Source organism: Bison bison, unplaced genomic scaffold, assembly GCF_000754665.1.
Source record: "Bison bison bison isolate TAMUID 2011002044 unplaced genomic scaffold, Bison_UMD1.0 scf7180017864235, whole genome shotgun sequence".
Lineage (NCBI taxonomy): Eukaryota > Metazoa > Chordata > Mammalia > Artiodactyla > Bovidae > Bison > Bison bison.
In genome coordinates this window covers 1,071,107-1,071,529 of record NW_011494807.1, presented here as the reverse complement: position 1 = coordinate 1,071,529, position 423 = coordinate 1,071,107, and positions in this window count along the sequence as shown.

The window sequence follows — 423 nt, the reverse complement described above, 5'->3', positions numbered from 1 at the left end:
TGAATAGGTTTTTCCGGCCATATGTGATTGTTCAGAGCCTCCCAACTGTGAGAGGCAGGAGATGTTCTAAACTGTCTAAACACAGATTCTTTTGAGTAGTTAAAAGATTGATTAGAAATTGTATTGGTGAAGGGATTTTCACTTGTTGGGCCAATGTTTGCTGCTAAGTTTCCATATCCCTTACCTGCTGTGTCCCTGGCAGTGTATTGATTAATATAATTGGTGTAAGTAGTAGCTTTAATGTTTGTAACCTGTTAATTCTTTTTCTTGTTATAGCCCACCACACCTTTGTGCTGTAGGAATGCAACTTTATCTAATGCTTTTGGAGGGTGGCTCCTGACCAATCACCTTTAGAGAAAAATAGTTTTCTGAAGAAAAGCTCTTAAAATGTTAACAGGCCTCCAGGCCAGAAGATGATGCAAA